The 27642-nt window shown below is 36.8% G+C and overlaps 1 long non-coding RNA gene across 1 annotated transcript; it reads left to right on the top strand.

Annotated features, from left to right (window-relative positions):
* Positions 1–6892: 6892 nt before the first annotated feature.
* LOC110709401 lies at positions 6893–9916 on the top strand. The gene is made up of 2 exons (XR_002508927.1): positions 6893–7672; positions 7761–9916. It is a non-coding gene; the product is annotated as an uncharacterized LOC110709401 (long non-coding RNA).
* The last annotated feature ends 17726 nt before the right edge of the window (positions 9917–27642 follow it).

Here is a 27642-nt window from a genome sequence, read left to right as displayed (position 1 = left end):
AGTTTTTGAACTTCCCCAAAATAAAATATTGAAAAAGGGAAGAATTTTTGAACTTCCTCCTTGAGCAAGACGAAATGAATCGTATGGATTGAATTGCTTGTCCTAAAAATAATGTATGCATGATGCATGTTCTTAGGCCAGGAGGCTAAGGAAAATTACATCATGTGACACGATAGATGAATGAACTTAAGTCATGGAGCTAAGCATCATATTTGGTGTAAATAAGCGATCTTGAACGTCACTTAGGTCAGGAAGCTAAGCACGTATATAGATGAAGTAATTATGAACGTTGCTTAGGTCAAGGAGCTAAGAACGATATTCTTTGTATTACTACAAATCATTGATATAGAAATGTTACTCAGCACATTATGCGATGCATGAAACAATGAACATTGCTCAGGTCAAGAAGCTAAGCAAGTATACAACGTTTCTTCTGATGAATGTTGTCTTGAAAGATAATGAAGCATGCGCGGTAGGGAAACAAGATTTCATGATAAAGGGTTCCTGAGGGAAAGATGATATGGATATGTATGTGTGAAAGAAGTGTGTGAAAGTGATACTAAGGTGACGCTGCAAAGGTGATGGTGATGGATATATATGTGTGAAGAGTCAAAGATGATGAATCTTTAGGCTGGGTAAGCTAATGTGATGTGGGTTCAAGCCCCCAAATCTAGCTCTAAATGGGTAGGGATATAGAGATAAGCATTGGATATTCTTTGACTCGATCATGTATAGATATGAATATGAATGTGGTCGTACCTCAATGTGAGGTTGCCTACGTATCCGTTAGGAATCAGGCCGAACGTAGCTCTAACCGAACTTTACACAAGTGTGCGTACACGTCAAAGAGGTCTTTCAAGGGTTGTAATGTGGTTAAGTTGATGGTTTAAGGAAGAAAGGGGTAAAAGGCTCAAAACTCGAGAAACGCCCCCCAAGATATGCAATTATGTATTGGACTTTGCAAGTTTATTTTTTAATTTTTTTTGTTTTGAATTTCTTTTCTTTTTTTTTATTCTTTTGAATCAATGTAGGCAATCTCACATCATGCGGTCCATCACTCACTTAGCATTCATGTTTCTCAGGCACGGTACCGAGCACTCGATGAGAGATGCAATTTGAGACATGTTTATATCAAAGACATTGGAACACTTGCCTATAGACATAGTTTTATTGTTGATTTGCTGCTTTTTTTTTACTTGATTTTTGAATGTTATACAATTACACATCTTCCAATCCCAGGGTTAAGTAAATGTGAGTTGAAGAAATGAAGGCCAAACGTTAAACGAGGCTCAAATTGGTTGATGAAGAAATGGAATGTGATTGAACGATTAACAGGGAATGACAGGGTTGCAAAGGTGCCTCAAGTCATTGGTGTACCTTGGGTTTAGTTGGGTAATTGATTTTTTTTTTATTTTTTTATTTTTTTTTTTGAGAATGAATGAATGAAAAATTATGTGATCGAAATGTAAAGGAAATTTGCTCATTTTATTAATGGAAAAGGTGAACGAAACACATGAAACATATAAAAATTCAAAATGGAAAACCTATGCTAGACATGAATGGGGAATGGAGATGAATGATAAAGAAAGAAATCATGAAATCTTGCACGAAGGATCTTCTGTGCGCCTTGTGTTCATTACTTCTTGCCGCCTGGAGGGACAGAAAGTTTGTTTGCATCCACCAAGTCTTGAATGACGTCCTTCAAATTCCAACATTGCTTCGTAGTGTGGCCCCTTCCTTGATGGTACTTGCAATGGGAATTGGGATTCCATTTGACGCTCCTTTCTTCAGGTTTTGGCTCTGGAAATGGCTCAATAGGTGTGATCAAGCCTTGATCGTAAAGGAGATCAAAGGCCGCATCATAAGTCATTCCTAAAGGAGTGTAAGTTCTTTTCTTCTTGGGCAATGGAGCATCAAGAGCTAACACTTCATTGAGATCAACTTGGCTTATATTGTTGGTAGTATTTTCGTGCTTAGAAGACGAAGAAGAAGGATGGTCGTTCTTCTTGTTTTTCCAAGTGTTATTATTGCTACTACCAGCAGTCTTTATTAGCTCATCCTCGATATTGATGCCGATGTCATATACAGCTTTAGAAGTGTTCAAAGGAAGAAATTTGAGATGTTCCCTATACTTGTGAGTCAGATTTTGAATAAAGAGGCAAACCATCTCTCTTTCTTTGGGAGGATCTACCAAGAGTGAAGCCGTTTCCCTCCACCTGTTCAGATAAGCGGTGAAGCCTTCATTCTCTTTCTGTTTCAGAATGGAGAGTTCACGTTCAGAAGTTTTAGTTTGAATGTAACGATTCATGAAACCGTCGGTGATATCTTGCCAAGTCGTAGTACGCTTGGCATCTAGGGAATAAAACCATTGTTGGCAAGCATGCTCTAAGGAGAGAGGGAACATCGTAGGAAAGAGTGTTACGTCCAATCCCTTAAGAGCCATAGTTGCAGAGACCGCCTTCAATTGGAATATTGGATTGTCAGTAGGCTTGAACTTTGGAATATCAGTAGTGGAGAACTTTTCAGGGAGTCTGTCCTTCACATCCAAAGGAGTGGGAGGCCGTTCCACATAGGTGAAATCCTCAGAATTCTTGCTCATTTGTTCTTTGATCTTGTCCATTGTAGCCACAGTAACGTTGTTTTGCTCTACTGTGTTGACTCTGGTAGTGAGTGCTTGTAACATGTTAGACATTGTCTCAATGGACTTGTTAATGTTCTCAATATCTTCCTTAGTGTCCATACTGAAAGTAGTTTGAAGGTGATGAGTGACGTGGAGATGGCAAAGTTCTCTTTAAACGCCTCTTAGGTCTAAGAGGTTGATGTAGTAATGACTCGAACCATACCAATCTACCCCTGCTCCTTGACCAAGTGCTGTGAAATAAAACAACCGCACTTAATTGTTTGACACATTGCTCAAGATAGGAAAAAAAAAGTCATTTGAAAATAGGTGAGAATAACTCCGATCCACTCATATTTTTTTATGACGGAAATGGAGGTGCATGAACCTAGTATACGATCATAAATGACATGGTGTATGACTCGAGTAAAAAAAAATAAAGAAAGTGTGTGGACTATACTTGACTCGTGAGTGATTAAGTGATGTTATAAGACTCGTGGTATGATCGTATGGCTAGACATGTGAACAGTAACAAAAGTGACTGACGCGAGGACCAAATAAACACAGAAGACTAAAAAAAAGCTGACTGGACTTATTTCCTAGGCACCGTGACACGACAAACTGTACCGTGTCACGGTACAAGCTGCCATGACGCGGTGATTTTTTTTTTTTTTACTTTGCGCTAATTACAAAGTGAGTACGGTCCATTGGCAATCGTTAGTCATAAAATAATCCACCATAGACAAAGAAAAATCGTTAAGGTTAGGATCAAAATGACCAAACATAAAACACGTAGGCACAATGATGCAAAGAATAGTTCGCAACCTAACGTCAAGTTCTATGTTCGACTATGGTCAGGTTTATTTGGTGTCAATAGGGTACCATGGTTAAGAGTTTGGACGCGTTAGCAAGGTAGCCTCCCTTGAGGGTGTATGCCAACGGGCGGCTCCGCGAATTCGCGATGAAATCGAACTCAACTCCATGATTTGGGTGGATTTAATAACTCGGATGAACCCTTATTGCCACGAGCGTTTTTGGGTTGATAGAGCTTAAATCCCCCGGGGCTAAGACGCATGTAGAACACACAAGTTTTTCAGAAAAATCGAAGGAAGTTGACTGTGAGAAGAGAAAACAAGCCACCAGACTGATTTTAGGACAGCCGTGACACAGCAGAGAGCACCGTGACACGGCAGTCGGAAAATCTGACTGGTACCCTGTTTTCCTTCGTACGCAATCAAGTTATTCAATTTTTCCTACGGGACAGACCTAAATGCGACGTTAAAACGTCTATGCTTATGCAACAATGCCAAATTAATCACAGGAATATTTTTCAAGAATCTTCAAGTCTCATCCACTCATCTTAATTATATACCGATCACTCAAATCGATAAATAACCAAGAATCGTCCCCAGTGGAGTCGCCAAATTGTAGGCGTCGTTCGAAGTGCGCCTACGTTAAAGCATGTGTGAATATTCTTGGCACTCATAGGAAGTGGGAAGTGACATAATACGATTAGGGACAAGGAAAGTAGGGAGCCGCCAACAAGTTTTTTAAGGAACTTGTAAACCGTTCACGGATCATTTAAGGCAACCACGAATAAGGGACAACGAAGGCAACAACGATTGACCCGTGAAGGTTACACCCCATTCATAATCCATGAGATTACTAACTCCATATGATTCGGAACCACGAAAGGAGGATCAGGGATGATGGTACGAAGTGAGTCATGGAGTCACATTCGCCCGTATTGGGCTCTACTCGATTCTTATAGTGAAAATTGATTCCTGCGATCTCAAAGGCATGCAAATAAAATATTCAATTTGCTCCAAACTATTATTAGGCTAAATTGGTTGAATATTAATGCAACATATAATTCTAAAATATTAGTGATCACTTTAATTAATAACAAGATGAAAAAGGAACCTAAACCGGTCGTCCAAATTATCTTATTAGGCGTGATTTTCAATTACATATTCCCTTTAAACATGCAATATAGTGATCATAATAACAATAGAATAAACATTAATATTGGAAGCAATTTAACAATAATAGCGTTAGTCAAATCAAATATAAAATAACCCTAATCATGATACTAGCAATATTAAAATAAAATAAGAGTAATTAAATTAATTAATTACTCACATTCCGCACGTTCCTTTAAATTGCTACATCTTGAATAAACTGTTAGTAACTTCAATAAAAATATATAAAGTAAATGAAAATTAAATTAAATTAAATAAAAAGTAGAGTTGATTTGGTCCAAACCCTCAGTTATTTGTACCTTTCACGCCTTGGTTTAAGGACGGAACCTTGGGTTAAGTATGGACTCCTTGGAGCGCTTAGGGGAATTATTATGGAAGAATAAGGAGGCTAGAAATTAGGTTAAAGAGGGAGAGGAGAATGATTTTTGGTGTAAGGTGAGAGAGAATGATTATAGGTTCCCCCGCCAAAAGTCCAAGCTGTGATAGGTTATAAAAAGCTCTTAACAGGCCGTTCTATTAATCTATTTCTCCTTTCCTTTTAATTTGCTTATTGCCCTCCTATTGTAGCCTTGTTACTTATTCTTCCTTGCTTTCAATGGCAGTGGGTGAAGATGAAGGTTTGCAATTGCCACCCTAGGAAATGTGCATATGTTCGTATTTCAGACTTAAGAAAATATAGTATATTCATGTAATTGGGTGCAAAGAAGAAATATAGGACCAAGCCATTAGACTGAAATTTCCCAATCACCACAATTTCGATCGTTCGACATAAACCCCAAAGTACCACAAATCTGCCACCTCCAATCTCCTACCCATTGAAATCAACCTTTGTAGTTCAGGATTGATCCGTAATGGAAGGCGGAAGATGAAATGCGAGTGAAAGAGAGAGAATAAAATTTGATTTACCATTTATCGAAGAAAACTACAGTGAAAGAGAAGAAATTTTCAACACTTTGCAGGGGTAGTTCAAAGAGCAGAATAGTTACGTACTTATGTTTGGTGGGTGGGTATTAAATGCGTTCTTGTAAACAAATACATTTTATGTTAACCATGGTCAGACTATTAGGCTTATTATCCTTTTTTTTTTTTTACCTCAATAACCTTATTTAAGAGAATACATACTAGTACATGGTTACAGCCCTTACAGGAGATAACAAGTTTTTTTTTTTTTTTTTTTTTTTTTAAGTCTACCAAAGAGAAATGGAAAATGTAAATGGTCACCAAAGAGAATTTCCCTATTTTAAATTCTTGTAACTAGTAACTTATTTGTCTAATTGAAGTAGGATCTTGCAAATTTTTGGTATATTTAGTACTAGGTTTCATTATCTACTTTTAGTTTTTTTTTTTTTTTTTTTAAGCTATGTTCTCTTTTTTGCAATTATTTTTGGTACATATAGTTAGTTTTCCTTCAAGTTTATTCTAATTTTATCTTTGACAATGTTATGGGTTTCTTGCTTCTTTTTTTTAAAAAAATTATTATTTAATTTTTTTAAAAAAATTTCTCTCTCTTTTTTTTTTTTTTTTTTTTTTTTATTTTCATCACTTGGGATTGCACGGAGTTTTAGAATAATAATATAATATTGTGAGTATGTGAATAAATTATTATAGTAAAATTAAGATGGGGACTGTGAAAGAGAAAGAAAGTGAGAGATGATAGATATTTTATTATTTAAGTGGGGACTATGGAAGAGAGAGAAATGATGAAATAATTTGAATGGAGTTTAAAGTAAGAGAAATAAATGACAAAAATATAGTATAAAGTTACCAAATATAAAAGTGATGCATTTAAAAAAAAACAACCATAAAAGGGAAGTAATGCAAATAAAAAAAAAGGAGGGAGTATTTTTTATGTTTAATAAGAAATTAATGTTCTTATGATAATATCATAGTCCTTTGTAACATTGTTATTTCCAACTTAAATTTTTCCCATTTATTCTTGTTAATACATAGAATTCTGCAATTTCACCTCAGGTTTACTTAATTACTATAAAGTTCTATCTCTCCCTTTATTTATGCTTTAGTAAATTTTAAGAATTTTCTGTAAAGTCTAGAGTTTATTGTAGAGTATAGGACCTTAGTCATACATATAAATCAATTGGTCTAGTATCTTTTGGTATCTTTATTCTTGTAAAACCATATGGATGTTAACCGGTAATTTAGGATAGTAAAAATATGTATATGTGCATAAAATATTGTTGTTCCTAAATTATTATTATATGCTAAAATGACTTGTTTTATGAAACAAATGAAAAAAAAGAAAAAGAAACAAAGGAAATGTCATTGTTGTGTATGTAATTGTGAATTGTGATCTACACACGTTGAAGGAATGGAGTTCGGAATTATTCCCTTTTGGCCTTTTTTTTAGTTGAGCTACAAAGTCATTACTTACTGTATTACTTGTTCAATATATGCAGGTGCTGAGATAAAAAGTGGAGGCTCCCTGAAGGTGAACCCTTGGTAGAGGCAAGATGTTGCATCTATCGCAGATGAAATAGGAGATTTTTGTCTTTCTCAACTTCACTGTATGTTTGTCTGACATCAATTTTTGTAATATTTCATTGCTTGATCCTTTTGGTAGGTCTGTATTGGGGAGATCAAGAAGGACAAAGGAAATGATTATATTCGCCTTTATGTTCATAAGAATGGTCAAAAGTTTATTGCTGGAATGCTTTCCCTTGAAAGGATTCCTCAAGTAACTCTTGATCTAATATTTGAAGATGAGTTTGACCTGTCTCATGATTTGAAACAAGGAAGTGTACACATTATTGGATATAGAGTTGATGATTCTAAATCATATCCTTTATAGCTTCCAAGATCATATTCAATTTTGATTTTCTTCCTTATTTTGGCTTCAATTTTTCTTTTGATTATTCATAGTGGTATATCCTGTTGCAATAATCATAGTGTGCTTTCTTGTATCCTCCTTGACCTTGTCTGTCATTTACATCCACTGATGAGGATGTATCTGGTAAGAATTTCACCTTCAGTATGAGTTTCCATACCTTCTGTCTCATATTTTAATATTCAGAGGATGATCTTGAGGAGCTTGTGCCAATTGAAGCCTTGAACAATGGTAATATGTATTGAGTCCTCCTATTTAAAATGTTATAACCTACTCTATGTGAAAAACTGCTTATACTTAGAAAATTTTGCTGACTTAGGAAAGCCCGAAGCAAATGATTTAAAGCCTTCAAGGTCCAAACCCAATGCAGGTTTGAAATTTGAAAAGGCAGAAGGTACGTCAAAGGTGAAGATTGTGGAGCCTAGCAAAGATGCCAAAAAGAATGTGGAGGATGACAAACTGAGGATGATGAAAATGACGATGAGGATGATGAATCATTTGAGGATGAGGGTGAAGCAGATGAGGTAATTTGCTTTTTATATTTAATTACTTGGAGGCTATGTTAACTTCAGAAACCTAAGTGCTTGGTTTTTGATTTTATTGGGTCAATGTGCCTGAAGAACAATGTATTATTATCATATACTTTCTTATTGAGTACTTTTATTGTTTTATGACTATTCATCCCACTTGATATTATGATAGTGCTTGCATATTAAGGTATTTTGTTTATTTGATTATTGTAAGGCCAATTGCTGTATTGCTAGATCTTCCCAATGTCCTTCTTATGTTTATTGGTTAGATTTGGTTCGCTCTAATGTGTTCCATGTAATGCTTTGCTAAAGTGATAAGTGAACTTCAGCTTTGTTTCTTGGGATATTGTATACTGTTTAATATTTCCCTGTATGTCTTTGCCAATGCCATCCTCTGCTTCTAGATTTTGGAGACATGTGTTAGGATTTCTACCTTCAACAAACCACAATAGCGAAGATTTGATTTGTAAATTTGAAATGTATTCATGTTGCGGTATGGCTGAGTTATAAAAGTAAAGTGTATTGTTGAGTCACACTACTACAAAATTGGCCAAAGAGACCCGTCCAAATTGGCCAAAGAGACTGCCTTAGAGGCGGAAAAAAATGAGACCGCCTAACTAAGATAGGCATTCTCATTTTATAAAAAAATTAGACCGCCTATTTAAAATAGGTAGTCTCATTTTTCAGAAAAAATGAGATCGCTTATTTAACTAAACAGGTCTCATTGGCCTCATTTTAAAAAAAAATTATTTTAATTCTAAAATATAACTTACTGTATTTTTATTTTTAAGATTATCGAATACGTACGGAATACAAATAATTATTAAATTTCATATATACCTCAAAATTACAAACTTAATACAAATATCAATGAAATCCAACACTAAAAAAACACTGTAAATGTTAACTTCAACTCTTCAAGCTTCAAAGATTTTCAATTATAAATTTCTTCACTTCAAACTTGTAGATCTTTACCTGAAACCACAAATACAAAGACATAAAAAAAAGTTACAAAAACATAAATTAACCTCCTGAACAATAAATCAAAACAATTTTGTTAAAATGCTATAACAATTAAACAAGGAAAAAAACTGTAAATCACTCTAAACCCTAAATCTCTTATAACTAATATAATGAAAAACTTATAACTAATGAAATAAGAGATCTAAAGTAAAATTTTGTTAAAATGATGACTAAACATAAAATCAAAGCAAAGAATCTCCACATGATACTCACAAGTGACAACCTTAATTCAAAAAACCCCAAGACTAAATAAAATTTTAAAAAAGAAATATTTAAAGAAAAATTAAAGATAAGACTAAAAACTTACAGAAATCCCATTATCAACTAATGAAGCAAAATCTAGCAGCAAAATGTAAAAATATATCAAAATAAAAATTGAATTAAAAGACGAAAAATTGAGGAAAAAAAGGAAGATGTTAGTAAAATTTTATAAATCTTGAAATTGGCATGAAAAATTCAAGAAGAAATAACAAAATCAAGAACAAAATTCATAAAAAAAAAAAAAAAAGAAATAGAAGAGGAACCAGCCTTCTCCGTGCCTTGCATGCTCGATCTAGTCGGTTTAACGAAAGAAATAACAAAATCAAACCAAATCAACTAAATCGAATTTCCGAACAAAACCACAACGAAGCAAATTGATTATTTTCAAACAAAAGAAATCTGAATCGAAGAGATTGAGTTTTCGAACCAAAATCAAACTGAATCGAACAAATACAAAGAAATCGAGAATAATAAAATGAGATTGGAGATAAGATCATCCACAAAAAAACCCCTAAAAATCTTGTGGATGTGCTATGTGCTTACAGGAATTATTGCCTTAAAGAAGAAAGAATGGAGGAAAGAGAGGATGGAGAAGAAGGGGGAGAAAAGATGGAGGCGCGGAAATGAACTGAGGAAAGTTGAAGCAATTAGGGTTTTATTTTTTTAATTTTTGTAAATAAGGGGCGGAGACCTGTTAAGTGGTATAACAGGTCTCTCCGATTTTTTTTAAAAAAAAATTTTCCTTAAAAAAAAGAGAGACCTGTTTTCTTATACCATGGGTCTCTAACTATTCTTTTTTTAAAAAAAATAAATTTAAAAAAACGCAAGAGACCGGTTATCTTAGATAATAGGTCTTTCAAATATTTTTACTATCACATTTTTGAAGTTTAAGACCGGTTATCAATAAGAAACCGTCTCTTGGATCAAAGAGACCCGTTATGTAGATAACAAGTCTTTTATATAACAATAAATATAATCAAGAAACATAATAATAATCATAATCCAAATAATTATAATCATAACTATCATTATAATTATAATAACAATCATAATTAAAATAATCATGTTAAAGCATAGCAAGATCCTTGGCATGATATATACTAACAAGATTAATAACAAACCCTATCATGTCACTAAACATCAAAGATCAAAGTTTTAACCCTAACATGATACTAACATGATATTAGGAAAGACAATAAAAGGCATCATAGAAATCATAATTGACATTATTTGATATTAGAAATTGTAGTTGTTACCCTAAACATGATACTATGGAACAATAAAACATCCTAACATGACACTAGGAATCATCATAACAATCTAAACATGATTTCTATATCATCAATAAATCAATTAAAGCACTTACTTGGATGCTCCGTACCTCTTTCTAATAACAAAATACATGCGTTAGTAACTTCAAGAAAAATATAAAATAAACAATTAAATTAAATAATTGAAAGAGAGATTTGGGACCAAACCCTCAGAAATTAAAACCTTTCACGTCTAGGGCGAAGGCAACTTCGAACTTGGCTAGGTGTTTCTAGATCTTGTGAATGCGGAATTTTGTATGCAAAAGGCTAGTTTAGAAAAGAGAGAGAGTAATCAAGAGATTCTTGATGAGAATTGGTGATGGAAAACGGAGTTTTTAGGAGGCTCTTTATAGAGGAAATCAGCCAGATATAATAAAAAAACGAATTAGAGTTTCGAAAAGAATAAAACATGACGTTGTCGCCAAATGCCAGACCTGTCGCCAGGTAACAGAGCTGTCGTATGGCGCTGGAAATAATTTTCCACACCTTTTCTTATTTTGATAAAATTTAACCGTAAGAGAGGGCAAAATCATATTTTCCTTAAAAACACTTCTTTTATTCTGATTAAAACTCTTAAAAGTCAACTAAAGTCAATTTATCAATGCTAATTAAATTAGGATTCAAAAGAACCTTCTAAAAGAATCTAGAAGACTATAATCAATTCTAATTGCATTAGGAACGATAAATCAATATTAGGCCCTCCTCTAGATCATTAGGCCGCATATAAATATCAAACCGGGCCTAGTTTAGTAATTTGTCCATAACTTCCTCATTATTCATCGGAATTGGGCTTATAATATATCGTTGGAAATCTTTTTTCGAACCCGACCCAACTACATCATTATTGGACCCTTGCCATGGACCAAACCAAACTAGATTGACTGTTTTCTCAAAATAGGTTTTCAAAAATAGAGAAAGAAAAGAAATAAAAACTAACCGCAACACTAGACTTTCCACACTTTCACCTCATTCGATTATGATTCGACGCGAAAGGCACTCATTACTGGGTTTGGTTTTGGGAAGACACAAATGGGTGTCTACAGGTATGTTCCGCGATTTCCCTATCTATTCCAGGCATGTCCTTGTATGACCAAGTGAACACGTCTTCGAATTCTTTGAGCGTCGATATGAGGATCGATCGCTACTCTGGATTTAAAGTTAAGTCGATTTTGACTTACCTTTTGTTCTCATTAGTTCCTATATTAATTGTTTCAGTTTATTCAATTATAGGGTTCTTTTGTTCTTGTTCGTTCATTAATTCAACCAATTTGTAATATTATCATCTTCATTAGATTGATTGTTATAGCATTCAAAAGATTCAAGAGAAGGCATATACTTGGAAATAGAGCTCATATTATTGAATTGAAAATAAAGTACATCAAAATAAGTATCCTTTTTGGGATCTTCGTCCTTATAACTAGAAAATGAAGACTCGGTAATGGCCACAAGGCTCAAACTTTCAGCTTCCTTAAAGTCTAAACTAAACTCATCGTCAATTTCCTTAAACATCTTCCCTTTGCCTGTGATGATTACCAGCTTATCACCTTTATGGTTAGTCCATTTGAAAGACTTCCTTCATCCATGCTCGAAGGTTTCATTAAAAGAGGTGATAAATGAGGTTGGGTCAAAAGCTTCATCTTGGATGGAGTTCTGATTAGTCATTGTAGCAACATGGTTTTGCTCTAGTCCAAATAGCAAGTTGAATGCTTTCCCATCATAGCACCTTGGAGTTGGGTGTTTTGATTGAACGATGTCAAAATCATCATTCAAGAAGTAGAAATCGTGGAATATTTCGAATTCAAGCTTCTTGACACCTTCTAGAAGTAAAGGTTCTGGAAAGTCATAACATGGGTAATCTTCTCCCTCCCTAATGAATTGTCCATTAAGGGTTTGATTGTAAGATAGGAGTAAAGTGATTATCCCTTTCTTATTGTTGTCTCTACGTGCTTTGATTTTAGCATCGTGAGACTCTAGTTATTCTTTAGTTGGTTTATATCCCAATCCAAAAGAGAAGCTGTAGACACCTAAAAATGTCTCCCCAAAACCAAACCCGATGATAAATAACCTTTCACCGCCACTATTGGTCGGGTTTAGTATTTAATCCCGAGAGTACGTAAAAAATCGTATTTTATTAAAATCATACTTTTGAACAGTCCATTGGTTTAGTCTTGATGTTTGGTAAAAGCATAGTTTTAATTTCAGCCCAACTTATTTTAAACCCAAACCTTTTTTTATTTTATTATTTTTGGCCCAAACCTCTTTATTTATATTTATTTAATTATTTTCTTATTTTAGCCCGAATAATAAAAGCCAGAAAAAGCCCGAAATTATCAATCGGCACTTAAAAAGCCGAAAGAAATTAGGGTTAAAAATGAATTTAGACGGAAAAATGGACTGGAAGTTCCCGCGCCACGGCAGACTGCCACCGTGTCACGGGAATCCTCCCCGTCTGACGGTGGGACTTCCCGTGACACGGGAGGTCTGCCGTGACACGGGACGTTCCGTGTCCTTTCCGCGTAAACCCTTAACGCGTTTTTCATCCCGTTTTCTGAAAATTTCCCGTGTCACTGATCCAAAACTATACCGTGTCACGGGAAAGTGTACCGTCTGACGGTACAGTCTGACCGTGTCACGGGATACTTTTTTAGGGTTTTATCATTTTAGGGTTCCGTGTGCTCCCTCAGCACATTTTCCCTATAAATACCCCCTCATTTCTGATGAACGGGGCACCGAGTAATTCTCTAATTTTATTTTCTCTCTTCTATGCTTTAGCCTAAACACTAGCCTACCCTTTTCACTTCAAAATTCCTTCTTCAAGCACTCAAAGGAGTCCATATTTTACTCGAGGTTCTGTCCTTAAACCATGGCGTGAAAGGTAGAACTGTTTGAGGGTTTGCCCCAAAATCAACTTTATTTTATTTAATTTAATTTAGTTATTGTTTATTTATTTCCTTGAAGCTACTAATTCGTTTATTATTTTGTAGTTGCAAACAAACAGAATCGAAGTAAGGATCATGCTCCTTTTATTTCTATTATTTTTCTAACGATTTTATGTTGTTGGAATTGTGATTAATTTGGTTTTAATATTAATGTTGTTCTATTATATTTTTTTATTGATCACCATATTGCATGTTTAAAGGGAATATGTAATTGAAAACCACGCCTAATAAGATAATTTGGACAACCGGTTTAGGTTCCTTTTTAATCTTGTTGTAATTGAAGTGATCACGATATTTTAGAATTATGTGTTGCATTAATATTCAACCAGTTTAGAATAATATTAGTTTGGAGTAAATTGAATCTTTGTTTGCATGCCTTTGAGATCGCAAGAATCATTTTTCACTATAAGAATCGAGTAGAGGCCAATACGGGCGAATGTGACTCCATGACTCACTTCGTACCATCATCCCCGATCCTCCTTTCGTGGTTCCGAACCATATGGAGTTAGTAATCTCATGGATTATGAATGGGGTGTAACCTTCACGGGTCAATCGTTGTTGCCTTTGTTGTCCCTTATTCGTGGTTGCCTTTTTATGATCCGTGGACGGTTTACAAGTTCCTTACAAACTTGTTGGCGACTCCCTACTTTCCTTTTCCCTAATCGTATATGTCAATTCCCACTTCCTATGAGTGCCAAGCATACTCACCTATGCTTTTAACGTAGGCGCACTTCAAACGACGCCTACAGAAGCATTTCTTTGGGATAGGAAGTAAAAGAGATTTCTAAATTCCTATTCCCAAAGGCATCCCAGGAAAGTAACAACTCTTAAATAAGATATTGTTTACTATTGGGGTGGAATATGGATCAAGCTTGAATGGTTTTTCAAGGCTTTCCTCTATTTCTAGTGCACAAATTGCCTCCGCGGCGAATCCCCACATGTCCTCTTCATCATTATCATGGTTTATTTCTAGAAGTGATTGATCATTTATTGCTATTTTGAGAGGAGAAGCATGTATAGTCATAGGAAGACCTTGATAGTTCAACCTAATCATTTGATGAAGCGAGGATGGTATTTCACCAAGCTTATGTACCTAAGAACGTCCAAGAAGAAGGTTGAACGTAGGTTTAATGTCCATGACATGAAATTCAACCATCTTTTGTATTGGGCCTGTGGTAAATGGTAGCCTAACAGTTCCACGCACCGATCTCCTCGAGTTGTCATAGGCCCTAATGTTTTGGTTATTGATTGGAATTCTTTTTCTGGATTAAGGCCTAAGTGTTTCACAGTTTGTAATGGGCACATATTTACAGCTGACCTATTGTCCACTAAAGTAAGTGATTGTGTATCCCTTACACCCCAAAGTTAAGTATAGTACGTTATTGTGGGTAGTGTCTTTTGAAGGCAAATCATCACTAGTAAAGATGATTGATTTGTCAGATTTCTCGCTAGCAAGCAAGCTAACGAGATCCTGGGGAGTTGTGTCCGTACTTATAGACATAGCCGTTAGAGCATTCATAAGAGAATTCCTATGTTCTTAGGAGTTCCCAAATTCTAACATTCGCCTTGGATTGGCGAAGTTGTTTGACCAATGGATCTTCCACCTCAAGTGGAGGTGGTATTGAATTTTGAACTTGACCTTGAGTTTGATTTTGAGTGGTCGAAGATCCATTTGGTGGTGCTTGATAAACTTTCCCAGAACGAGTTAGATGATCTATCTCATTTGGGCTAGTTTTAGGACTCGTGAACCAACTTTCTTCTAGAGGCTTTGAGCGCGCCTCCATTTCAAGATGTTCCATGAGTTGTGCTTGATGTCATTGTTTATCCAAGGAGAGATTTGATAAGTCTTATGATTTCCCCAAGAAATGATCCCAATCAAGTACCCCACTTGTCTCATTTTGTAGACAAGGTGGAGGTGGGACGGCGGCGTACTTAGAGACATATAAGTTTTGAAAGTCGTCATCCCATAACACACACACTTCATTAGTTTCCCCTATGAGTGTTGTGGTTAGAGGCTACCCTATGGGTGTGCTGTAGTCCAAAGGATTGAACGTATCACTTCCCACATGATCCTCATCAATGTGAAATGTCCCTAATGGGGATACATTGTTGTTGGGTTTAGGCGTGGGAATTCTCCCATCATCTACTAGATCTTGAATATTGTGCTTTAGGACAAAGCAACATTGAGTATCATGCCTAACACCTCAATGATAGGCACAATAGGCATTTCCATCCCATTGAGCGTATCTTTTTTTTTCTGGTGGATTGGGTGGCGTTGGCCCTATTGGTGTAAGTAAACCTTTTTCACTTAATTTTCTAACAATTCTTTGTAACTCACAGGAAATTGTGTAAATTTTCTTTCTTTTGTCCATCGTCTTCGAGGATCATTATTGTGATACTGATTTGTGCTATTATATTGCGTAGAAGTCGCAAATACATCAATAGAGGATGAAGTATCATCATTTCCCTTCTTGTAGTTATTCTTAGGTTGATAATGATGAGGCCTATTTACTTTTTCTTTAGCAAGATCATCTTCAATCCTAGTAGCCACATAATTGACCTTTTGAAAAGTTTCTAAACCAAGCTACCACAGATGTTTGTTGTACTTTTCATGACAATTGTCAATGAAATTTTGTATTAACTCGAGTTTTGGTGGCCTTTAGGCAAGGTGAGCAGCCTTTTCTCGCCATCTACCATAGAAAGCAAGGAAACCTTCATCGCCGCCTTGCTTAAGCATTTCGAGTTCACGTAGAGTCGATTTGAACTCTACGTTATTCTCATATTGGGTGATGAAAGGCAAAACTACATCTTCCCATGTTGTCTTGAATTTCGCATCTAGCCCATAGTACCACTCTCTTGCGGCTGGGTCTAGAGATAAAGGGAAAATCAAAGTATAAAGCTTAGGATCAAATCCCTTTAATGTATGTCATGGTTCAGTAAAACACATTAAATGATTTTTTTGGATTATTGGTCACCTTGAATATTGGCAAATCCGTAGCTACGAACTTTTCTGGTAAAGTAAGTCTTGTAGGAGGAGCAAACTTTTCTGCGTCGAAGTACTTGTTCCCCATTGTAGAATAAAGAACAAGCTTCTCCAACGACTTTTCTTTGATGGATAGTTCCTCCATCTTTTGTTGTAAGGCCAAAGTTTCGGCATTTTTCTTTTTAGCCTTTTCAAGTTTCTTAATTCTTCTCTCCTCGGCCTCTTGAGGCTTTTCTTCTCTCAAACGAGCAATTTCTTCTTGAAGTTGCTCGGTTGACATCATTGTTGGACTAGAATTAGTTATCGAGGGAAGGTTGTAATACCCCGTATTTTTTAAACGTATTTCCAATTAATTAATTAATTAGTATTCTCTTAAAAAAAGGTATTTTAGTAATTTATTTTACTACATGAATTTTGGAGCCAAAATGATATTTGAATTCAGGTGTCAAAAGTATTTTAAAAACTCAATTATTATTTTTTAATTTTGGATAAGATTTATTATCCATTTATTTTATTTTAAAAACCAGATTATTTATATATATATTTCGGATATTTTAATTAAACAAAACTATATTTACTTATTTAATTTAAAAGGGACAAATTTCCCTAATTAATTAGCTAAGATATTCGGATTTTCTAAGTAGAAAATCTGGTTTTTCTTAGTTAATTAGTGAATAATTGGTATTTTCCTATTTAATTATTTTATACAAAATATATAATTTACACAATTATTTATAATCCTTAAATCTAGCAAAATAATTTCCTAAATTCTACATAAGGGGTCCGAAATTTTGAGCTATGGAAGCTCAAAATATTCGGCCACCTTGGTTGATTTATGGGTGATTTATTTTGGTAAGTTGTATTTTTAATTATTTCCCTTAAATCTATAAGTTTCCTTAATTTTTATTTCCCATCTACTAAAAATTTTATCATCTTATTTTCCTACCTTATTTCATCCTTGATTATTCCCCAATTAATCTCTTTGCCATATTATTTTCATGACAAACACACTTTCCTAAATGTTATTATTCTTAATCACCTTAATATCAAAAATTTACATATTTCTTTATTCATTTCTTGTAGGGAATATTTCAAGAATTATCCCTATCTTGAACCCCACTGTGATCATACACTAAAGTACAGTGGCGTCCAAAGGGAAAGAAGATAAAGCAAAAGAGTCGTCAACAAATTTTATGAACTTGTAAACCGTTCACAGGGTGAAGGTTACACCCCTTAACGATCCAGGAGATCGTCAACTCCAATAGGTCTGGAACCATGACTGGTAATTCGGGGATGAAGGTACAAATCCAACCTAAAAGAGATTGAACCTGCCCTAATAATAGGCCTCTACTTTATTCTGATCGTATTCATGTGCGCTTTCTGACTAACATTCAATCAATAGGTTTACCCTAAACCTGTTTATCTATGTTGGTTGAATATTAATGCACAAACAAAACTATTATTGGCGATCACTTGAATTATAATCAAATTAACCCTGAAAAACATTATCAATTATCTTATTAAGCGTGATTACAAGTACCAATTCCCTTTAAACATGCATAAAAGGTGTGATCAAGCAATAACAATAAATATCAAGCAACATAATAATAATTATAACAATTATAATTATAATCATCAAAATAATAACCATAATTAAAATAATCATGTTAAAGCATAATAATAATAGCAAGATCCTAGGCATAATACTAACAAGATTAATAACAAACCCTAGAATGTCACTAAACATAAATATCAAAGTTTTAACCCTAACATGATACTAACATGAATATTAGGAAAGAAAATAAAAGGCATCATAGAAATCATAATTGATATAAGCAAATCACCCTAAATATCATACTAAAGAAAGCATCCTAACATGATACTAGGAACATCCTGAACATGATTCTAGGAATCAATAAAACATCCTAACATGATACTAGGAATCAAAATAACAATCTAAGCATGATTTCTATATCATAAAATCAATAAATCAATTAAAGCACTTACTTGGATGCCTCGTATCTCTTTCTAATAACAAAATACACACGTTAGTAACTTCAAGGAAAATAATAAATCAAACAATTAAATTAAATAATTGAAATAGATATTTGGTACCAAACCCTCAGAAATATCAAACCTTTCACGTCTAGGGCGAAGGCAACTTCGAATTATGCTAGGTGTGTCTAGTGCTAATGTATGAGGAATTGTGTTTGTAAAAGGCTATTTTAGAAAGAGGGAGAGAGAATCAAGAAATTCTTGATGAGAGTTGGTGATTTGAAAAAGCGGAGATATGACCTCTATTTATAGAGAAAAAAAGAGGGTCGAAGAATAAGAAAAGAATTCGAATTCGAATCGAAATAGAACTCGATAGACAGCAGTTTTTGCGGATTTTGTTTTTATCATATCTTTTGATCTAGAAGTCCAAATAAGGCATATGATATGTTTTTGGAAATCTCTTGAAGTCTTATTTCCAAACCAATTAAAATCATATTAAAATATTTTGTAGATAAAAAGATATGGCCGAAATAATAGGACGGTGTCAGTTTTGGATAGAGTTTCATATCTCATTCATATCTTTTTCGTTATAGCTCGGATTTAATATTATAATATACCATTGGAACGATAATTTCAAGATCTATCTAATCATATAAAATTTGGATAAATATTATGACGCAAGAAAATAAAATCTGGCTGTCTTTGAACAACTTTAAATTCGAATAGAATTAGGATTTAAGAAAAGGAAAGTTTTAAAAAAGGAAAGTTTTGGCAACCCCTGGTCAATGCGCCAATCCCCAAAGGTTAAAGTGTGCTATGATTATGCATGATGAAATGTTGCATGTTTGGTTTTTACTTTTGTGAAAAAGGAAGATATTATGCGTTCAAGTCTCGCTCTCTAACTAGAGATTATCCAAGTTAATTCTCGTTACAACCCATAGGCAACCTAGTGTTGGAAACCTTGGACCATAAATAAAAATTAATCTTGTAACCTCTAGGTCCCCAGTGGAGTCGCCACTGTAAGGAGGGTGTTCCCATCGTAGGGGATCTTTCTCCTTAAATTCCCATGGCCCTTTAAAAGCCTAGAACTTTACACTTGTTAGGGTGTATTAGGATTTGAATTCCTGACTGTTTGGGGGACCTTGAATTAGAATTGATCCTATCATCACGCTTTTTTGTAAGAAACAAGTAGGAGTCGCCAATGAGTTTTAGGAAAACTCATAAACCTCGTTCATGCCTTTCTCCCCAAGTAGAGTTCAAGGGATAATTAGCACGAATAGTAAGTTTACCCATGCCCAAATCAGTCTACATAAACCAGAAATGAGTTCAGGGTACTAAGATAACGTTCCCTTTAGAGGGTAATCGCTATCTTAGATTAGCCCTAGTACGAGCTCTACTAGCCTGGTGTGCCTCAGTCGTATGCAACCAAAAATATCACAACTAAGCTAACTGCAAATAAACGTAGTTAGGGAAGTCGAGTTCGAATCCACAGGGAAAAAGGGACTAATAACTGGAAACCTAAGTGGAAATACTCTAGGACGGTAGTAACCTAAGTAACGAGGGGGGGGGTTTTCACGAGCAATGATGATAAATGAACTAAGTAAGAACAACGAACGTAATGAATAGGTAATCAATGAGAAGAACGGTCTTGGTTATGCGAAATCCACTAATGAACATACAAATTGATCATAGAAGTCTCCTCAATCAAGCTCTATTGAACACCTTGTTGTAGAATTCCTAGATTCTAAATTCTCATAAATAGTTAGAAATAGCAAAGCGCTCCTTTCTAACCCTTTCCAATGCACAATTCAAGACAAGCGCTCTAAATTATCCACAAGAAGAAAATAAACGGAGAAATCAACAAGGATTGAATAAATTAACACAAGCGGTCTAATTTCTTCAATAATATTATTCCCTCTTCAAGTTATCAACCAAAAGCATGCATCAATAACCTAAAGTTGCTACTTTGGAAAGATTAATTAGATGCAAGCGAATCCAATAATTCTAACCTAGCAATTGATTAAAGCAAATCATGAAATTAATTCAAGGAACAATATATATTCAATAGATATTAAGAGAAGAAAGATCTCACAATTCGTAGCTAAAAGCTTCAATCTTTAACCAAGAATCCGGAAGATTAAGCTTCCATGGATTCTAATTCCAAAACAAAGAATTCTGAAAATTCCAAGAAAACCCTAGAAAGCTTTTTTTTCTCAAGACTTAATTCTCCTTCTTTTCCCTCAAACTTAATTAAAACTAAGCTATTTATATGTTTCTATATTTTAATAACATAACACAATAATAATAATAAAATAATATCCAAAACACGAGCCAAAACAAAGCCAAATTGCTGAAAATTAACCAAAACAGCCCGAATTTCTGCCAGAGCCGCTGCCAGCTGCTCTGGACCCGCTGGCAGCTGCTCTGGCAGCCCCTCACTCTGGTATACCCGCTGCCAGCGGCTCTGGCCAGCTGCCAGCGGCCCTGGCAGCGGTTCCTGCTGTTTTTGCCTTCTTTCCTTGCTTCTTCTTCTTGCTTTGCTTCACCTTTTCCTCAAGCTTTCTTCCTTGCTCTTCCATGCTCCATCACAACTCTCAAATCACGAGCCAAGGTCCATCCTTCTTACATAACTCTTCATTGGTTCCCGAGCTCACTCACTCACTTATACTCATAAATCCCGCCTTTTGCACATAAGTGAGATCACAGCCCAAAACTCACAAAAGCTAACAAAAGTACATATAAAGCATCAAAACACACCCTAAAATGCTTCTCTCAACCCATGATAATAAGGCTTATCAAATTCCCCCATGCTTGAACCTTTACTCGCCCTCGAGTAAACTTAGAGAATAAAACACATCCTCCTCACTAAGGTTCAAAACAGAAGATGGTGGAATCAAACTAGCTCTACGCACTCAAACTCAACAAAACATCCTAGTACTTATCAACCAATCACAATCACACTCCCCCATACTTCACACTTTGAATCTCCCTTTTTTCTTATTTATCAATTCATCCCCAAAATCAACTTGGAACGATAAACGCATAGCCATGAGTATGAATATTCTCAACCGCCTAAAGAAATGAAATTTTTGATAAAATTGGGCAAACAAAAACTCAACTTAACCAAAAATCTCATAAAAACACTTCCACATTCAAGAGTGAAAACAAACAACTCATGCTCTCAAATTCCTAAGATGATCAACAAATTCCCCCAAAATCTCAACTATCTCCCAAAATCACCAAGATGAAACCTACCCCGACACCTCCTTATATCTCCTCCCCTTATGACACCGACTCCGGCAAATAGATGCGAAATTTCCTTGAAAAATCAAATTCATGAACATTTCTCTCTTTTTTCTCTCATTTTGCCTAGGAGCCCTTTCGGGTTTTCATCCTAGCCTCTCATCTTTTTCCAAATCTCACTTTCTCACCCACTCATTAGCCACTTTTTTGCTTAGGTCGCCCTTTCGGGTTTTCAACCTAACCGGGCCCCCATTTTTGCCTAAGCCGCCTTTTCAGGTTTTCGACTTAGCGGGTTTCTTTTTCTTTTTTTTCTTTTTTTTTTCCTTTTTTTTTTTTTCATTTTTCTGTTTTTTGTTTTTCAAGCTTGCTTCATTGAACCACAATTAAGATAGTTATACAAAACATGAAATCAAAATAACTATACAAAATTCAAAGAATATATGCAAGAATTTCTTCCCCCCCCCCTACTTGAATGAAGCATTGTCCTCGATGCAAGAACAACTACAATGAAACCAAAAGTAAGGGAAAAGGAAGAAAATCGTTACCATCTCAATGAGAGGGACCTCCAGAGCCAGAAGAGCCGGCATCGCCCCGAGAAGCACGCCTCTCGGAACGACGCAAAGCACGGGATGCCAAATGATCCATGAATGCCTCAGTTGGAGGCTCATACTGCGGATACTGAGTGGTGTAAAACCGACTCATGCTTCTTTGATATGCAAGCAGCTCGTGCATCCCATCACACACCTCCTCTAGTCTATCATCCACATCAGCCCTCCATCGAGGCCAATCATCGTGCTGCACTCCAGCAGCATCCTCACCCCCTTCCTCATCAACAAACTCTCCGCCCATATGAACATCGGGATTCTCCTCTCCCATGTTCTCAACTATGATTTCAGCATCTCCCAAATAAGGAGCAACATCCGGGTCGGGCGGAAGGAAAAAGTCTGCAGCAGTAGGGCCAAAAGGTAATGCTCGTCCCTCGGGGCGAGGAAGTCTCAAATAGTTCAAACCCTGCGGTCCGTATCGCCAGAAATAACTACCGGCGACGGGGGAACGCGATAATAAACCGATCTTGACCAGAGTCATGATGTTATATGTCAAGTATGTCGAGTCTACTGGCACAAGATCCTCAGGGGGTGGAACATTCAAATAACAGGCTAGCAAAGAGACCATGCCACCCATACTAATATGGCCACTGGAGTTGGACTTCACCTTTACACAACTATCAACAAAAATCTCCACCCAATTGGGCGTACCGACACCTTCAGGGGTCATCGCCCACAAATACGACAATGTGACTTTGGGGACCTTAGTGGCCTCCCCTTGGCATAGAATAGTGGACGATATAAACCTATGCACCAGTCTAAGGCATGGGTGGGTGATTTTGAAGCTATGATCACCATGAGGGTCAACTTCACAACCAGTTATAGCCCTCCAAAATGTTCGGGACGAGTACGTGCTATAATCACCCCAACGGTTCACCAATGGGGGTGCATCCCAACCAAATGCCATACGCAAATCATCATAAGACATCACATAATTCCTATTGTTCAAATTAAAGGATATTTGTTCACGTCCTTTAGTAAGCGTTGAAAGGAATTCATATGTATACCTGACATAGGTGGGAGCGCATTTGGTCATGAAATTCTCGAGACCCACGTTCCTTAGCAAGAGCCGCACTCCTTCCTCCATCTCTAGCTCTTGTAGAGCTTCTAAGTCAAAGAACTTGGTGCATTGCACCGTTCGTCGGGGTTGTTGAAGCTTAGTCCATACGCCCTTCTCCTTGGAATGCAACCGAACACCCATGAAACCATCCCCTTGAGGCAATGGAGGTGCCTCCCCTTGACTTGAAGAAGCCCCTTGCTTCTTGCCCCTTGAGGGTCTTGATGGAGATGATTCTTTAGACCTCTTGTTGTCTCTACCCATGGCTATAAAAAGGAATATGTTCACTTGCACCTTCACCTTCACCTTCAATGAAAATAAATTAAGCTTGCAATTCCACACAACCAACTCAATTTCACAATTGAAATCAAGAAAAATGGTAAACCTTAGGTGAAATTGTGATGGGAATTGAGAATTTGATGAAAGATGAAGATTTGGGAAAGGGAAATTGGTAGGAATTTGGTATAATTGGAGTAGGGGAATGAATGAGTAGAGAGAAGGAGAAGAAAAGGAGTAAGGGTTTATGTGAATTGGGGGATAATGAAGTTGGAGTTGGAAAAGGGGAAATAAGGGGAAAAAAAAAATCTGGGAGAGCTGTAGGAGCCGCTGGTAGCGGCTTGAGGCCCGCTGCCAGTGGCTCTGGCAGATTTTGGTGATTTTTTTTTTTTTTTTTTTTTTTTTTTTTTTGAAATTAACAAAACGTAGAGGGGGGGCCCGCTGGCAGCGGCTCAGGAGCAGCTACCAGCGGCTGGGACAGAAACAAAGGGGTTTGGGCTGCAAGAAGACCCGCTGGTAGCGGCTGCAGAGCAACTGCCAGCGGCTTCTGCAGGGAAGGCCCCCCTTGTCTCTGTTTTGCTCTGTTTTTGCTGCGTTTCGCGCATAAAAATTGCTCCCAAGGCCTCCACCTATACAAAAACAATAAAAACACTCTTCACATCACACGAAAAAAATAAAAACTAAACTACGAAAAGTAATGGGGAAGAGTTTTCGATCGGGTTGCCTCCCGATTAGCGCCTTTGTTTTACGTCGTTGGCTCGACGTGGCTCATCCCACTTCACTACTCCATTGATGGCTCGTAGAGATCGATGCACTCCACGTTCTCGGTTTTGAAACCCTCGAAGTAGGGTTTGAGCCTTTGGCCATTGACTTTGAAAATCTTATCGGTCTCGAGGCTTTGAATTTCAACTGCTCCATGCGGATATACATTCGCCACTTGAAAAGGGCCCTCCCAACGGGACCGAAGTTTTCCCGGAAATAATCTAAGTCGGGATTGATATAGGAGTACTTTGTCACCGACTTTAAACTCCTTCCGCGTGATCATTCGATCATGCCATAGCTTGGTCTTTGCTTTATAAATATCTGCATTCTCATAGGACTCAAGCCGGATCTCCTCTAGTTCTTGGAGTTGCAATTTCCGATGTTCACCTGCTTCATCCATTTGCATGTTGAATGACTTAACCGCCCAATATGCTTTATGCTCAAGCTCAACCGGTAGATGGCACGGTTTTCCGAAGACAAGGCGGTAAGGGGACATCCCGATAGGTGTTTTGTATGCGGTGCGGTACGCCCATAGAGCATCCTCCAACCTCAAACTCCAATCCTTCCTATCCGGATTCACCGTTTTCTGCAGAATTGACTTCACCTCTCTATTGGACACCTCGGCTTGCCCATTGGTTTGTGGGTGATAAGCCGTGGAGATTTTGTGGTGAACCGAGTACTTCCTCAACAAAGCACTCACTGTACGGTTGCAAAAGTGTGTTCCACGGTCACTTATCAACGCCCTTGGGATTCCAAACCTAGAAAATATGTAAGCTTTGATAAAACCTGAAACCACTTTAGAGTCATCAGTCCTAGTGGGTATTGCTTCCACCCACTTCGACACATAATCACAAGCAAGAAGTATATAAGTAAAACCGTAAGAAATAGGGAATGGTCCCATGAAATCTATACCCCAAACATCGAATATTTCACAATATAGAAGAGAGGATTGGGGCATTTCACTTTTCTGGGAAATGTTACCTACTCTCTGGCAATTATCACAGGATTTACAAAATCCATAGGAATCTCGAAACAAACTTGGCCAGTAAAAACCACAGTCGAGAACCTTCCTTGCTGTGCGTTTGGCTCCAAAGTGTCCTCCACAAGCATGAGAATGACAGAAGGTGAGAATGGGGATCACCTCATTTTCGGGAATGCATCTGCGAATGATTTGATCGGAGCAGAACTTCCACAAGTATGGATCATCCCATGCATAGTACTTCGCATCAGTTCGAAGCTTGTCCTTTTGAGACTTTGTGAAACCTGGAGGAAACTGTTGAGAAACCAGAAAATTCACAATGTTAGCAAACCAAGGGCGCAAATCCTTAAGAGCAAATAGAGATTCATCCGGAAATTCTCCTAGGATTTGATATTGGAATGATGGTTGATCAACAATATGGGTCAAACGACTCAAATGATCAGCAACTAGATTTTCCGCGCCTATCTTGTCCTTGATTTCTAACTCAAACTCACATAAGAGCAGAATCCATCTTATTAGTCTTGGTTTGGCCTCTTTCTTCGTCATCAAGTGGCGAAGAGCTGCATGATCAGTGAAAACAATTACTTTAGTACCAAGCAAATAAGATCGAAACTTTTCTAGAGCAAATACTACAGCTAACAACTCTTTTTCTGTGGTAGTGTAGTTTCGTTGGGCTGAATTGAGGGTCATTGAGGCATAATAGATCACATGAGATGCCCTCCCTACTTTCTGGCCTAAAACAGCTCCAACTGCATAATCACTCGCATCACACATTATCTCAAATGGTCGAGACCAATCTGGGGCTTGAATGATAGGAGCAGAAATGAGCTTAGCCTTCAATTCGTCGAAAGCCTTCTTGCAATCATCATCAAAGTGGAATTTCACATCTTTCTGCAGCAATTTGCACATAGCATTTGCAAGCTTTGAGAATCTCTCAATGAACCTACGATAGAAACCTGCATGGCCAAGAAAAGAACGCACTTCACGCACATTAGTAGGATAAGGGAGAGACTGAATAGTGTCAATCTTAGCCTTATCAACCTCAATACCTCTAGAAGAAACTACATGACCTAACACAATGCCCTGTTGGACCATAAAATGACATTTCTCAGAATTCAAGACAAGGTTAGAGTCAATACATCTTTTGAGGACCATAGATAAGTGATGCAAGCATTTATCAAAAGAATCACCATACACAGTGAAATCATCCATAAATACCTCCATGAAATGCTCAACAAACTCAGAAAAGATGCTCATCATGCATCTCTGAAAGGTTGCAGGTGCATTACATAGGCCAAAAGGCATACGGCGATAAGCAAATGTGCCAAAAGGACATGTAAAAGTTGTCTTTTCCTGATCTTCAGGTGCAATGGGCACTTGAAAGTACCCAGAATACCCATCAAGGAAACAGTAATAGGATTTCCCTGCAAGTCTTTCAATCATTTGGTCAATAAAAGGTAAAGGGAAATGGTCTTTCCTAGTTACTGCATTCAACCTACGATAATCAATGCAAACTCGCCAACCATTTTGAACTCTAGTAGGAACCATTTCACCCTGTTGATTTTCTACCACAGTCACACCACTTTTCTTAGGAACCACCTGCGTAGGACTGACCCATTTACTATCAGATATAGGAAATATCATTCCTACTTGCAATAATTTTATGATCTCCTTCTTTACCACGTCCATCATGGGAGGATTTAGGCGACGCTGAGGTTGCCTCACAGGTTTGGCATCATCTTCTAACAGAATACGATGCATGCAAGTGGATGGACTTATTCCCTTAATGTCTGCAATGGTCCATCCAATAGCTAACTTGTGCTCTTTCAGCACTGTCACCAACTTGTCCTCTTGCTCCTTAGTCAATTTGCTTGAAATTATGACAGGTAAAGTATCGTTCTGACCAAGGAACACATATTTCAAATGATCAGGAAGTGGTTTTAGCTCCACCTGGGGTGCCTGCAAAACAGAAGGTAAGAGTTTATCAGTAGGCACTGTCAATGGGGTAGGTGTCGAACCTGGTGGTCTAAGTGGAAGCTTGGAATGACCATTCAACTCTGCTACCATCATCTGCACACTATTAGGCAAAGGAATATCCAAACAATCAGCAGATAAATCATTAGAAATGGAAGTGAGGAGCGCATCCTCGCCCTCAACATTGAAGACATCCTGCACTATAGGATCAATGATATCAATGGAACACAAAGAATGAGTGTCAACAGGGTATTTCATGGAATC

This window comes from Chenopodium quinoa, unplaced genomic scaffold (genome assembly GCF_001683475.1).
Source record: "Chenopodium quinoa cultivar QQ74 unplaced genomic scaffold, ASM168347v1, whole genome shotgun sequence".
Classification (NCBI taxonomy): Eukaryota; Viridiplantae; Streptophyta; class Magnoliopsida; order Caryophyllales; family Amaranthaceae; genus Chenopodium; species Chenopodium quinoa.
Note: the sequence above shows the minus strand (reverse complement) of the source record. Positions and strands in the feature narration are given on the sequence as shown.